This window comes from Anastrepha ludens, chromosome 2 (assembly GCF_028408465.1).
Source record: "Anastrepha ludens isolate Willacy chromosome 2, idAnaLude1.1, whole genome shotgun sequence".
NCBI lineage: Eukaryota > Metazoa > Arthropoda > Insecta > Diptera > Tephritidae > Anastrepha > Anastrepha ludens.
The window spans coordinates 184795304-184810554 of record NC_071498.1 but is presented as its reverse complement, the minus strand read 5'-3'; positions in this window follow the sequence as shown (position 1 = coordinate 184810554).

Sequence of the window (15251 nt, the reverse complement as noted above, 5' to 3'; positions counted from 1 at the left end):
AAAGCACATCAACCAAGGGTATTACGTAACTAGAAGTTTAATAAGTTCAATAAAATATATCTCTTTCCTGGGTGACTTCTACAAATTTTCATCCTGCTTCCGTCATTTTGAGCCATTATATGTTTTCCTAGCTTCAATCAATAAATACTGAAAGAGGCAGTATAGGTCTATGTAATACTGCCAACACAAGTTTTTTTTATAGTCGCAACACACGCAAATTTAAATATATGTGAATACATGCATATATATATATACATATATACTTAAGTAGAAACAAAATTTAGCCACACTGTACCAAAAATTATCACCGTTGTGTAATTGGTTATACAGTTTTTAAGACGTTTTTGATTTATTTTCTGTTACAATAATGCAATAGTAACGATTAAATCCGATTGTTACAAATATAGTCAAAAATGGAAGCGAATAGATACACATGCAGAACAAATTGAGCGCCAGCCGATTAAAAGTAGCTGTTGGTGGCAAACGTTGGCCAACTAGTGCAAGCCAATTTAAAACATTACTACTATTGCTATAGAGCAACGAGAAAATTCCTCATTAGAATTTCAAGGCAAAATATTTTTTAAGTAAACCTGCATACGATTTCAATTGCTGCACTTTGATAATATCTTTTGTTGGATGCCTCTCTAAGTGCAGCGATGCGTATTTCATGTAAATTAGCAGACATATCGAGTGGATAAAATAACACCTCAAATAAGGTAGGTTTGCACTGGCAGGTACGGTGTAAGCTGTTTGTATTACAACGACTTTCAATTTGTCGCACTTACGCAATTGGTATGCATATGGATGTAAATATATTCAACGTACATAGACGTATGTTTACATAATCCATTCACTCCTACTTTTAAACACTTCATCGCGTTTACCCACATTAATTGAACTAATAATCGAACATTTATATTTTTTATTTGAGATACCTATCGTTCAGCTACTGGAAGAATATTATTAAACTTACAACGACCGCCGTAGCCGAATGGGTTGGTGCGTGACTACCATTCGGAATTCACAGAGAACGTAGGTTCGAATCTCGGTGAAACACCAAAATGAAGAAAAAGTTTTTTCCAATAGCGGTCGCCCCTTGGCAGGCAATGGCTAACCTTCGAGTGTATTTCTTCTATGAAATAGCTCCTCATAAAAAATATCTGCCGTTTGGAGTCGACTTGAAACTGTAGGCCACTCCATTTGTGGATCAACATCAAGACGCACACCCCAAATAGGAGGAGGAGATCGGCCAAACACCCAGAAAAGGTGTACGCGTGCACGGTGAAGATGTGAAGCCGTTATAGCTAAACATTTTATTGAATATATTGCGTATAGTAGATATTATAAGACCATACAATGCAGTTTGTTAAAATTGAATTGATAAAATAAGTTATGCCAGCCATGCTTCTATTAGACACATTGTTTATGCATCTATTCATTCTACTTTTCTTCTAATATAATTTTTCTGTGCAAATTGAAGGTCAAAAATTTCATGGTTTTCAAAAATCAGTCATACATATTTACATATGTACGAATACGTATAAAAAATAGAATCAGTCTATAGTTATATGAAATTTGTGGAAAAAAAATGAAAAGTAGTTTTTGTAAATTACTTTACTAGTAAACTGGTTCTCATTTGGCAAAATGTGCTAATACTGAATCAGAAATTCCTTTCAGCACCTCAAGATTTGCATGTAGAGAAATTATACGCAATATGTATTTGTACAAGCATAGAGAGAATTGTTCGTAACATACATACATATATGTTAAAGTATGTAAATAATAAAATCACATGCATGAGTAGTTTCTACATGAATTAGCCCCACCTAAGAAAAACAGTCAAAAACCATTTCAGCCGAAATTTGCTGACAACCGCTCAGCTGGCACCTATCCCGTTTGCCGAAATTAGGCAAAACATTGCAAAAGATCAAACACTTACAAATGTGCGCGAATTTAAACCGCCTTCGCCCAAATTTAATAATATACCAACAACAACCTGCTAGATACTATACCAACCGGTTCTTTCCAATCAGATTAGCCCACCGCAGAGCTCAAAACCTATGCAACTCACGAGTTTACTATGAAAGCTCAATGTAAATGCAATAGCACAGTAAACATTAAATATTTAACTTTTTGTATCAAACATTCTGAGTCAACCAACTAACGCAAACGGGTGTGATGAACTCGAATTTTCGTACAATCGCTTGTGCTTAAAAGTTTGTTGAAAGTCTATATTAGTGAAAATATGGCAACTTAAATTAACAAAGTAACTTTGGAATGTTTAAAACATATATAAATTAAAATTCTCATTCTACCAAAGTTTAAGGAAATTATATATATTGTATACATATATACAGGGTGCGTACGGTATATGAGATTAACTTGAGATTAAAACTAATTAGCTTTTATTTTGAACAAAATTCAACGGAACTTCACGAATCTTTTACACAACATTAACTTGTTTTTTTCATTAACTGGAATAACCTGCTCCATCCGGGTCTGGAAACGATTGCATTTTCGAACTAAATGCTCCTTATTCATATTGACCATAACGGTATTAATTGCAGCCGACAGAGAAGAAATGGTATTATGAGAATGCTTATTGGTTTCACGCTCAACCACCCCCCACTCGTAGTAATCCAGGGGACTAAGATCTGGGGAGTTAGGCGGCCACCAGTTCCGTGTTATGGGGTCGTGGAAATTTTCAGCCATCCAATCTTGTGTCGTCATCGCAGGATGGAGGGGAGTCTTGCTGAAAGATTTATGGGCTGTCCCCGCGTGCACTATCATCCAGGGATTCATTACTGTCTCTAGAACCTCGATATATGCAGCACAATTCACTCGAAATCTTTGAGTGAAGTACTGTGGTGGCATGACATGTTTCTTATTGCTCACAACACTTAAAACCATAACAGTGGCTGGAAGATTCTTGTGCATGGAAACAAGAACCTCTGTAGGATTGAAACAGAGCCATTTGTCATTCTGGTCACCCCCATTTGTCATTCTGGTCACCCCCTGGTTGGTCTTTTTGGTCTTGGTCAAAATTATTTTCGCCAAAAAAATATCTCAGTGTGTTTAATTCTGTTTATAAACGGTTTTTATCGGAAAACTCGCTGTTCTCGTGTTTGTTACGACATTCCTCGGAGTTCCCAGAGGTTTTTCTGTTTTGCAATAGATTTGGCATCGCCATCTGATACTCCCAATTCACGGCGAACCTAATGAATGAGTAAACGGACACACTTAAGAGAATTAAAGATTACTAAATTGTTGTGATTTTCACATATATATAGCGACGATAACTGCATGTCCCTTCATTTCTTGAGTTAAGTTGTAGTCCTCAATGTCTTATCTGAAAAAGAGCAAAAAGAAAAATAATGGATACGGGAAGTTTTAGCTATGCATGTCTTCAACTACCGTATGCACCCTGTATTTGTGTGAGTGGTCTTTAGGTGACTGCCACGTAGGCGAACAGGTTGGTATATAGAGCATAACGTGCTGACCTATTGTGATTCCTTACCATCAACCGATTTTTAGAAAGGAAATGTTTTTTTCCAAGGAAATAGGTTTGGAAACCAAGTATATTCAATGATCAATAATTATAATTTTCAATTGAATTTTTTGAGTTTCATCGATGTAACCCAGGTCAAAATAAGCCCACCGAGTAAAGGAAAGGACGATTAAATTGAACTAAATCGAATAACATCCATAGGTTTACAAAGGTGTTCGTAACGAAAGTAAGAAGTTCATAAAGATTTTGACTGACTACGAAACGATTTAGGCGTTGATATGATTGCAAGTTATGACGCATGAAAGAGGTCTGACACTTCTTAAGGGCTTGCTGGGTTTTGTAATATCAAGTAATTTATTTATTCTTTTATTTGAGTTAAAATTAGTCAACAAAAACAAATGTCTTACAGACTAATACAAAAATTTAAAAATATAATCATATTCTTAATCAGTAATAAGAAAATTTAACAAAACATTATAAATCAATTATTTGAAGCAATCAGTTGATTTGCTGGCGTAACATGGATTATGGCAGCGATTTGTTTACGAAAAAATTCATATTACTTGCACGCCCCGAACAACGACTGATTGGACGTGTGTGCTAACACTTGCGAAATGAGCAAGCAGAGTTTTGTTGCCGAGTCCCCGGTGACGTGGCTGCCGATGTTACTCTCACACTTTTGCTTCGGATGGCCAAGCCTGTTAATATATCATCCTTGCTTGTCATGCTTGTCATTACGCACGACATTAATCAGGGAGGACTCAGGGCATTCTCACCTCTCAACGTGACAATCTCTTCATCATTAATATTTTGTATTATCCTCGTCATGCATAAACAGCAGCGAAATGTCTAAAGATGGCCACTGAAAAATTGAAAAAAGAAACTTATTTACAAATAATTTACTATTTGGATACTTTGTGCTCGATTCAAATACATGTTTTTCGTGATTGTCAAATATTGCTGAACAAAATATGTGGCATATGATCAAGGTTCTTATTGTTAAAGACTTTTTAATGAATATTTAAAGTAACGGACATATTTCGCATGAGTTCCATACCAATCACTATCCTTCATTTGAAATTTGTAGAATAAAAAAAATGTTAGAATAAAATAATAAATATTCAATCCCAGTACATCGATCCCAAGCAAATATTAAATAAACAAGTAATGCTACTAGTCATGCAAATTAATCACAACTTGAATGTATGCTTAATCACTTAAAAAATATTGTAAACCAACACCTGAAAAAGACTTCGCTGTTGAAGAAGCACTATAAAGTTACTGATCAAGATTTTAACCGAACAAACGTGAGTAAAGATTGGAATAAAGTAATATTCAAATGAACATTATGATCAATATTACCTTAGCTTAGATTTAACTTTTCCGTCGACAGAAATGAATAGCAGAAGACGGTATATTTTTGGAAGTGAATCTTATTCCTTTTGTAATTGAAAATCGAAATGAAAATAAAAATTATATTTTGCAAATTATATGTATATTATTCATAAAAATATTGCAACAAGATTTTGGTTACAGCATCATCAGTTTAGTCACTGCTCCAAAACGCTTTTGTAGAGGCAATTCATCCACTTTACGTGTTAGTAGCATTTAAAGCGAATTGAAAGGGCAATAGAATTGAGATCCTATATAATTGAAAGCTTACAACATGTATCAAAAATAGAATTAGTCCAAAACCTCATTGAAAGCAAATCCAGCCGAATTGTTGAACTTACAGAGAATTTAACAGAACTAAATTCACTAGAACTACGTTTCAGGGAAATTTGTAATAGAAGCCTTCATCACGCCACAGAATGAACATCGAGTAACATCAAGATAAAATTAATTCAAATACATTGGTGCGGCCGCTGACAATATTTTATGTATTTTGTGTCTCACTTTTTTTCAATATGCCCATAAATAACAGCAATCCAATTAAATTAATTCAATATGTAAGTAAGAACTGAGATGTAATATCATATACTCGTATGTATGTATAAAAGCTGTTAACAGCAAACCAGAAACGAATATAATATCAAATATGCTATACATATAATAGATAAATAACCATGAGCAATCGAGTCTGCAGAAAACCTGTTTGAGTGTAATTTAAGTTTACACGTATGTGCGTGCATTTTACTAATGTGGTGTGAGTTTTCGAAGATCAAGTGCAATCTGCTGAAACAGCAGCAATGGGTTGTTAAACTTCGCGTACACGCACTTAATTTGTTATAAATTCTCTATTGCAGTCTGCTATCTTAAGCGGTACTACCTTGAATTGCTACCGTGAGCCATAGGTATGTATATCATAGTTGCACGAATGCGTGTATGTGTATTTGTATTCACTCATACTCGTACATCTCAAATTGCATTTTGGTGGCTTCATTGCCGAGGTCGCTTTACATTCACCAAGGCGCGTACGCAATATTCAACATCATATTTTGGTATTTATACACGAGTACACATCCAATAAAGAGTGAATAGAAATGGAGGTGGAGTACGTGTTTTAACATTAGGACTTGCGCGTACTCGTAGTTGTGTCTTGTCAGTCTTGAAGGCTTCGAACTTGCATTTCCACATGTGGAAACCATATACGTACACCTGCTCAGTTCAATTAGTAGAGTGTAATATATTAAATTTCGTAGTTATCATTGTTCTTTAAAACGTGAAATTTTCAGAGATTTGCGACCAAACACCGAAATGATAAAGTGAGTAGTTTTTAAAGTATTTTTCCAAATACTTTTTACTAGATTATTCTAAAGCTATTCACCTGCTTGCACTTAGAAAGTAGTCTAGTTGAATATAAGAACATTTGGACTACATCCATTTCGGTATTAAAATATTATTAGCTCCACTGAATATTCATTAAGTCAAATGATTGTAATATGAATAGATATTATATTTATGGTATTTGAGTAAAACAAAATAAATAACGAAATTATTCCATGAAACATTAAAAGTTCACTAATATGGATCTCTATGTAGAAAGTCTAATATATAAAATTTAATCATTTATTTTATATTTCGTCCCCTTAGTATTAAAATAGCCTATACATTTTTTGATGTTTTGAGAAAATGAATTTCAAACTTTTTGTCGAGAGTAGCTCTCACTCAAATCTCGTTATGTCTGTAAATATTTATTATTTTTTGACTGACGTTTTGACCCACTTTGTGCAACTAGAATTTGAGAAAATTTTGACCACATATAAAATCGACGATGGAGAATCCAAAAATTCAATAAAAAAATAATAGCCTATGAGCACATAGGCTATTGTTATACTAAGGGGACGATTTGTTGTTTCTTATTTGGAATAAGCACATGCTAACCAGAAAAACTCTAATGAGAAAGGTTTAACGCAAAATATAACGGAATTTCTCAAAACAGCAATGCATCAATGCAGGAGTTTGATTAAGCACTTTATTTCTTTTGTTCTCAATCATTTCTGACTGAGAGTCAATAGACATTAGAACTTTCCACATTATTAACTGTCAACATATGCAATTTTGATTTTGATACTTGGAAATTGCTAAATCCATAGAAAAAGAGATAATCAAAGAGATAAACCTAATCATCAACTTAAGAAAACAGAAACTTAAGCAACGCAGTTGTCTTCAATATAAACAAACCAGGTCTTATAAAACCTACTAAATGAAAGGCTCATAACCGCTGCAAATTTCGTTTTGGTTCTGTTTTACTTGCCAAAATGTTGCGATGAATGCCACCCGACGATATCGCTCTGTCTGACGCTCAGCGAAATGATTCCGTAATGATGAATTAAAAAATTTGTTTTAGTAATATCCTCCACAGAACAGATAGTCCTTTTTCTATCCAGACAGAACCAGCTTTTTGAAATTTGAATTGTTGGCTCATCGGGACAGCTAGGCGTCACTTTTGAAAAACCTTTTATGTGTATTAACTAATACACTAACTTTGTTATTTACCTACATCATTTTAATTTTTCCCTCGCACTTGATTATAAATTCCTCCAAAACAGGTAAATCGCGAGATTAATGTAGAAACTAACTGTTTTCGAAATTTTTTTTTTGTGCCTTATTCCTGGTAGCTCGCCGTTTCGCCTATCAGCTGTTCATTTGCTCAGAGATCGGTAGAGCTGCCAAACATTCAAACGAGATCCTGGGCGCCGAATCCTAACCAAACCTTGTAATCTAACTTCCTTGCCTATGTAATAGCTACATTAAGACTTTTCACAAATAACAGACACGAATGATCCGTAAACAAATTTTGGTTGAATGGCCTGAACCAATGAGAATAACAGACAAGAATGATCCGTAAACAAATTTTGCTTGAATGGCCTGAACCAATGAGAACGAAGTAAAGGGCCTAATGTGATGTCATAGTACTATAAACGTCTACAGGAATTCGTAACCGTTCTTGTATGTGCATATGGTCATTATTTTTATTTCTCGTCATTGCCAAAACGTACCAAAATTCATTCTAACACTAAAACCACACGTGGAAGTTTAGCAAATGGAAACAAATAATTTGCTTTTAATTATTATAACCAATAATATCTTCAATATAGCGCCTTACGATTGACAACCCGCTATTATTACATCAACGCATTATGTGAAGATTTTATATTGACGCTTAAATATTATAAGTTTGCATAGATACAAAAAACATTATAAGTGATTTGGACTACAATATTCAGTTGATATATTAATATTTCAGTACTACTGTTCTACGTGCTTTTCCAAAAATACGACTTTAGACTTAAATGAATGCCTTGGATGAGAGGTCATATGTTGAGGAATTTTAATTTACAGTTGTTTAAAGCACAAATAATACTATTTATGGATGTGGTGTTAAATATTTGGAAAGTGACCACTTTTTGCCACATTCTCATTTCACTGAACGCTACCAACAGTTTCTTCGCTGGTTATACGATCACGTACCCACGCTATAAGAGCCCGCCCCGATCAGCGCAAAACAAGTACATATATACAAGCAGATAATTTTTGTGTAGTTGCTACCGCTTTGAAATTCCTTTTAAATGGTTATGGTATTTGTATGTATGATGCCAATAAATTGGCCACATTAAAAATGAAAAATGCATTTAATTGGAGCATTTATAGCTACCGCAGCAGCCAGCGCACATATACTATAATTGTAAAATTTTAACATAAACTCGTTTAATATTACAAATATTTTTTATTGTTTCTTCATGCTCTCAGTTGTCAGTTGAAGGTGTTCGTTGTTGGTCATAAAATTGTTTTTCAGTGAGTCGAATTAGCATTGCTCACCCAAGAATAGCATGGCAAATCTGAACATACCAAGCAGTTGCTGTTTTTAGGGATTGTTACGCCCTTGAAAAACGAAATGTCTTCAATAATTGTAACGTTTATTTAATTTGATGTCGCAGTAAAACTGTCAAGCGTAATGGCACCGGGTATTTACTGTATATTTCCCCAATGCACCTCTAACACGCTGGCTTACAAGATTTTTTTAGATTAGATTTATTCCAACAATACTTCTGTTTTATGTTACCATTTAAAGTTCTCAAGCTCTTGAAAAACCCCGATATATGTAGAGTGCTTTCTTTTTACTTGACATTTGCATACTCTCTGCTGAAAGGCCTTATAATACTTATAATACGTTCAAATATGCATTCTTCTTCTTCTTTATTGGCGCTATAGCCGCTTACGCCATTTTGGCCGAGTTTAACAAAGCGCGACAGTCGTTTCTTTCTCGTGCTAACCGGGGCCAGTTGGACACACCAAGTGAAGCTAAGTCCTTCTCCACCTGATCTTTCCAACGAAGAGGAGGTCTTCCTCTTCCTCTGCTACCATCAGCTGGTACCGCATCGAATACCTTCAAAGCCGGAGCGTTTGTATTCATTCGGACAATATGACCCAGCCAGCGTAGCTGCTGGATCTTTATTCGCTGCGCTATGTCTATGTCGTCGTAAAGCTCATACAGCTCATCGTTCCATCGCCTGCGATATTCGCCGCTGCCAACGTGCAAAGGTCCAAAAATCTTACGCAGAATCTTCCTCTCAAACACTCCAAGCGTCGCTTCATCAGATGTTGTCATCGTCCAAGCTTCTGCGCCATACGTTAGAACGGGCATGATGAGAGTCTTATAGAGTGTTAGTTTTGTTCGTCGAGAGAGGACTTTACTGCTCAGCTGCCTACTTAGTACAGTGACGTGGGTGCCGATACGCGAGTGCGCCAACTGTTTGTTTGAAGACAGGAGGTACTTCGTTTTGTCCTCGTTAACCACCAGACCCATTCGCTTTGCCTCTTTATCCAGTTTGGATAAGGCAGAACTAACAGCGCGGTTGTTAAGCCCGATAATGCCAATGATATCAGCATACGCCAACAATTGTACGCTCTTATAAAATATTGTGCCTGAGCGATTCAGTTCGGCGGCTCGTACGGTGCTCTCCAACATCAGGTTAAAGAAGTTACACGACAGCGAGTCACCCTGTCTGAAACCTCGTTTGGTATCAAACGGCTCGGAGAGGTCCTTCCCAATTCTGACGGCGCTGCTGGTGTTGAGCAACGTCATCTTGCATAGCCGTATTAGTTTTGTGGGGATACCAAATTCAGACATCACGGCGTATTAGTAACTCCTTTTTGTACTGTCGAATGCAGCTTCGAAGTCGACGAAAAGATGGTGTGTGTCGATTCTCTTTTCATGGGTATTTTCCAAGATTTGGCGTATTGTGAATATTTGGTCGATGGTAAACTTTCCAGGTCTAAAACCACACTGATAAGGTCCAATCAGTTGGTTGACGATGGGCTTCAGCATTTTGCACAAAACGCTCGCTAGAACCTTATAAGCGATATTTAGAAGACTAATCCTGCGATAATTGGCACAGATTGCAGGATCACCCTTCTTACGGATTGAGCAGAGCACATTTAAATTCCAATCGGCAGGCATGCTTTCATCCGACCATATTTTGCATAGAAGCTGATGCATGCACATTACCAGCTCCTCGCCGTCTTGTTTGAATATCTCAGCCGGCAGACCGTCGGCGCCCGCGGCTTTGTTGTTCTTTAGCCGCGTTATCGCTATTCTCACCTCGTCATGGTCGGGTAGCGGAACGACAATTCCGTCGTTGACAATTGAGGTATCGGGATCTTCACGTTCTCGATGACATGCGCAGCTGTCACTGTTTAATAGATTCGAGAAGTGTTCCCTCCATAATTTAAAATTGTTCTGTACGTCAGTCACCAGATCGCCGTCTTTTTTCTGACAGGAAAACGCCCCGGTCTTAAAACCTTCTGTAAGCCGCCGAACTTTCTGGTAGAATTTTCGGGCGTTGTTCCTATTGGCCAGCATCTCAAGCTTCTCGCACTCACGTATTTCGGCCTCTCGTTTCTTCTTTCGGATAATACGTCTCTCTTCCTTTTTTAGGTCTCTGTAGCGATACCACATGGCTCACGTTGCGCCCAATCTCAGCGTGGCTCTATAGGTGCCATCCTTTCTTTCTGCGGCAGCATGACATTCCTCGTCGTACCAATTGTTTTTTCGGGCTCGCCGGAATCCGATTTCTTCTTTGGCGGCGGTACCTAGAGAACGAGAAATATTGCTCCATTGTTCGTGCATGCCGGTTTGTTGGGCAGTACTCTCTGAGAGCAGGAGTGAGAGTCGAGTGGCGAATCTTTTCGATGTCGAACATTCTTTGCTTAGGTAGATGCACGTTTTTTGCTGCACAGAGGTGTGTGCGTAGTTTGGCTGCAACAAAATAGTGATCCGAGTCGATGTTGGGTCCTCGGATCGTACGTACATCTAATACACTAGAAGCGTGTCTTCCATCTATCACAACATGATCGATCTGGTTTCGTGTTTTTCGATCAGGAGACAGCCAGGTGGCTTGGTGAATCTTCTTATGCTGGAATCTGGAGCTGCAGACTACCATGTTTCGGGCCCCGACGAAGTGGATCAGCCTCTATCCGTTACCGGATCTTTCGTTGTGCAGGCTGAAATTTCCGACTGTGGGACCAAAAATTCCCTCCTTGCCCACCCTGGCGTTGAAGTCGCCAAGCACGATTTATATGTCGTGGCGGGGGCAGCGCTCATAGGAACGTTCCAAGCGCTCATAGAAGGAATCTTTGATCGCATCGTCCTTCTCTTCCGTCGGGGCGTGGATAGCGATATGTTAAAAAAACGGGCTTTGATGCGGATTGTTGCGAGACGCTCGTCCACCGGAGTGAACGACAGTACTTGGCGACGAAGTCTCTCTATCAAATATGCATTACTCACCATAAATCCACCAAATTAATCTACCCGTTCACATATGGCAGATTACCTGCAAAATTGACAATCAGCTGTCAATACTGTTTTAAGAGGTTTTTCTTCGTAGAAATTATTTTGGGGGAATATTTCGGTATTTTTGGTTTCTTTAATTATTAAAGAAAGAAAATATAAGGAGAAGGAATAGCTAATTTAATTGCGCAATTGGCAACTAATAATAAACAGTTGAAGGAGATCCGTATGCGACGTTTACTGAGGTTGCAAAAAATTATAGCAGCAATGCGAATGGGATATTCTATTTTACATTTTATAATAAGTAATAAGAGGACAAAACGCTTATGGACACACGCTTTTTTCTGTAAAATGAATCCATAATTAATATTATTTAACAACAACTTTATTACATTTATGTATACAGATCTGTTTTCTTTGCCGGCATCCATTTCATTTAGTTTTTATTTTGATGTTTCTCCTTACATTCGTAATAATAATTATCGATAACACAGAAAACACAGGGTTGTATTTCAAAAAGTATCGTTATTATCTAAGATTATTTTTTAATCTCATTTTTTTTACGGATTTATAATTTTGAATTACGGATTTCGAGTTAAGCGCGAAAAAGTAGATCATCTACTTATATGTGAACGTATTATTACTTACTAACTTATGTGGTGCTACAACCATGTGCCGGTTTTGGCCGAATCCAAAATGGCGCGCCAACTGTTTCTGTTCTGGCAACGCTCGTTGGTGCCAGTTGAAAATCTCGAGTGAAGACAGATCCTGCAGCACTTGTTCCTTCCAACAGACATGTGGTTTTCCTCTTCCACGCCTTCCTTTTTGTGGTACCGTGTCGTAAAATCGCTTTGCTGTAAATTCATACGGATGACATGACCAAGCCAGCGTAGCCGCTATATTTTGACACGCTTAACTATGTCCATGTCCCAATATAGCTCATACAACTCGCTGTTCCACCATATGCGGTAATCCTCACTAATGCGGAGGGGGCCAAAGATCTTACGTAGATTTTTTCTCTTGAAGGCTCCCAAAACTTTTTCATCTGCTGTTGACATCGGCCAAGCTCCTGCGCCATATATAAGGTCGGGAATGATGAGAGTTTTGTAGAGTGCCAGTTTGGACCTTTTAGAAGGAGCTCACTTGTACCTTATAATACCTGGCCGAGATATTCAGGGAATGGTTCTACCTTGGAAATTTTGGAGTTGTTGAACAATTTGAGCAGTGAAACAGAAATTGTAAATTTTATTCGTCAGCATTTCTTTAGATTTCTCACGGCACTATTACTTTGCCTGAATAATTTGTAAAACTTCAAAATGTTCGCTTCAAAGCAACCACAAAATGAACAGATACACGAAAGCAAAAGTGAATAAAATAACCTACGGAATAAAAATTTGCAACAAACTTTGTACTTATTATTTATTATAAACACTTATATTATACAGATCTCTATATTTTTTCTGTAATATTCTTCCTCGAGGTAAGCACAAAGGAATATCTTTATCTTCATCCTCGTTCATATTTTGCTCTGTTGCATTGAATCATTAATAAAGGCTTCCAACGTTTTACTATTACGTTTGCCTGCAGCTGATCAAGCAAGTACGTACATTTCTGATATGTGTTTGGCCCAGCTCCTCCTCTTATTTGTGCTTGAGCTTTTTCATGGCAGAAATACACTGGGAAGTTTGCCATTGCCTGCCGAGGGGCGACCGCTATTAGAAAAAACTTTTTCTTCGTTGTGGTCTTTCACCGAGACTCAAACCTTCGTTCTCTCTGAATTCCGAATGGTAGTCACGAACCAACCCATTCGGATACGGCGGCCGCCAGTCATTAATACCATATATTTTATGTATAGGGTTTTTCAGTAAGAGCGCTTCAACTTTTGAACTTTTTTGAATAAAACACAAACGGTTTGACTTTTTTAACTAATTTTTGTTTTATTATCGAGTTTGAACATATACATTTAAGTATGAAATTCGATTTCTTTTGCATGACCACCGCGTGCACGTTTTACGAAGTCCAATCGTTGAACCCAATTTTCGACCACTCTTTTGCATAAATCGGCCGAAATTCCAGCAATTTCACGTTCAATATTGGCTCTGAGCTCACAAATCGTCGCCGGCTTATTACTGTAGACCAATGACTTCACATAACCCCAAAACGGAACGGCTTGTTAAATGGACCGTAAAATGACCGTAATGCTCTTAAAGTAGCAGCAACAGAACGATTATTTTCATAAAAAATTTGCACGATTTGCAATCGTTGCTCAAGTGTGTAGCGTTCCATGATGAAATGTATACTAATGAAGTTTACAAATGACAAGCGAAAAATAAAAAACATTGCGTCGTTCGCCATCCCTATCGGAAAAAAGTTGAAGGGGCGTTTTATTTGATTAAATCTTGTTTTTGTGGTACTTTCTAATCTATGTACATATCGTTCATTTACTTCAATAGTGTCATATTCCAAAATTTTTATTTTTTAGATAAGTATGAAGAATGACTGACTACAAACCATTATTTTAAACTGTGTCAGAAATTCATGGCGATATTTATTAATGACGGTCGCCGTAACCGAATGGGTTAGTGCGTGACTACCACTCGGAATTCGGAGCGGACGTAGATTCAAATATCCGTGAAGCACCAAAATAAAGAAAAATTTCGGAAAAAGAAATAAAGAAAAAGTCGGAGTCGGCAAATACCTAAAAAGGAGGTAAGCGCCAATCGATAAAAATGCATATGTATGTATTTACTTTGTCTTAGAGAGCCATAGTAAATTTCAGTGTTTGCATAGTATTGTTGCAGCTAAAATCGACAAAAATATTGCTCCGTTCTCGCTACTGATTTCTACTTGAACAGATATGTATGTAGTAGAACCAGTACCGAAAAACGGGGTACGCGCTCGTTTATTGTACCCTTGTAAAAAGTGAAATAGCAGAACAATTTCATTAAATCGTAAACGTCTTAGCTTAAGCATATTTTTTTTTTTTGTTAAAATTGAATTTGTTAGTATTATTATGTTTTTGTTTATATTTATAAGGCGACAGATTATCGATTATGGAAACAGCTAAATACATTCTATTTGGCATTTTTCTGATAAATAATGTACATATTATGTTGTATACTATATGCATGTAAATGTATGTATATTCACCAGATGCATCATTTCCAGCTATAACAACGACATAGTAGCTCAAAATTATACTTATTCAAGCCCACGTCGCACATAAATTTTTTGCATCTCCTTTTTATTTGTATTCACTTATTATCTCTTCTTACGTTTTCTTGTATTCTTTGTTGCAAATTGAAATTATCCCAATTGCGACATAGCGATTGCGAGTTTCAGCATTACATATTGAAATTTCCACGGAGTTACGCACTCATAATGGTAAGAGCACACTGGCATAGAAATTAAAACATTCAGCTCTTTTATTGCCAGCCAGCACTTTTAGACATAAACGATTAAAGTTTGGGCTCTTGGCGCGCTAGCTGTAGAAACTGAGTAGGTATTTTT